The sequence below is a fragment of the Sinocyclocheilus grahami genome, unplaced genomic scaffold, assembly GCF_001515645.1.
Source record: "Sinocyclocheilus grahami isolate Dianchi unplaced genomic scaffold, SAMN03320097.WGS_v1.1 scaffold3582.1, whole genome shotgun sequence".
Taxonomy (NCBI): domain Eukaryota; kingdom Metazoa; phylum Chordata; class Actinopteri; order Cypriniformes; family Cyprinidae; genus Sinocyclocheilus; species Sinocyclocheilus grahami.
The window spans coordinates 1,486-2,650 of NW_015508682.1; positions in this window are offsets into that span (position 1 = coordinate 1,486).

Here is a 1,165-nt window from a genome sequence, read left to right on the forward strand (position 1 = left end):
AACTTAAAGGAAAATAAGAAATGTGGCCTACAGGCAGTTGAAATACGCTAAAGTATTAAAATGACTAAAACTGAAATAAAATAAAATTAAAGCTAAATATCACTTTTTTTTAAATCACATAAACAAAAGCATGTAAGAAAATTACTAAAACTTAAATTAAATATAATATAAAAATTAAAAAGCTCATTCAAAGTCTTAATAAATACTATAAAAATCTATAAATAATAGTAAAATAATACTGGTCTGAGGTCACAAGGAGCATTACCAAACAATATTTGTGCTTGTTTTTATTATCCAAAATTAGATTTGCATGCTAGAGTGATTCACCTAATTTTGTGAATTGCTAGCAATGCAGCTATTTGCCAGTGATTATTGTCAACAATATGAATATTAATTAATTCTGAATGAAAATATAACAGTTTATAATAAATTGCATACATTTGGCTGTTTTTATGTGTTTCATTTTAGACCGGTCCACCCGGACCGCAGGGCCCCCTTGGTCCCGCTGGTCCCGCTGGAACTCCCGGCGCTGACGGCATTGATGTGAGTATTGGAGCTGCCTGGCTGCACCACAGGTCGAGCTGGTACAAAGCCAGTCATTGTGAACCTTCATGAGCCCTGTATTCATCTTCACTACCAAAATCTTGCCAACAGAGGGCGTAAGAAATAAAAATCATCACACAAAAAGGTTCTGTTAGAGGTTGCCTCTTTCCCATGCTGAGAGAGAGCTACTAGATGTTGGTTATTTGATAGAGTTGTGGCCCAGGCTGGATTCAGTATAAAGACACTCAGCAGGATAAACAGGCCAGACTGATCCATTGCATAGCAAAAACAGAAACAGGATCCCCCATGTTCCTCCATAAGCTCTATTATTTCAGGATATTTAGATTTTATAGTCATAAATGGTGATAAATGCATACAGAAATATAGATATATTCATTAACATATTCTTATAGTAGTTATTGAATATAGAATTCTGACACCAAACGCAAAATACTGTAAATCCGACCTTATGAAGGGGTCAGGGTGGAGAAGAAGCTTGTTTGTTGGTGGAGTTATACATATCGTTTATTTTCATTTTATTTTTAGATATTTCTTTGACATTTTAATAGCATATTAAAAGCAACCATTTTTTGTTGTGTGTGTGCGTGTGTGTGTGTGTGTG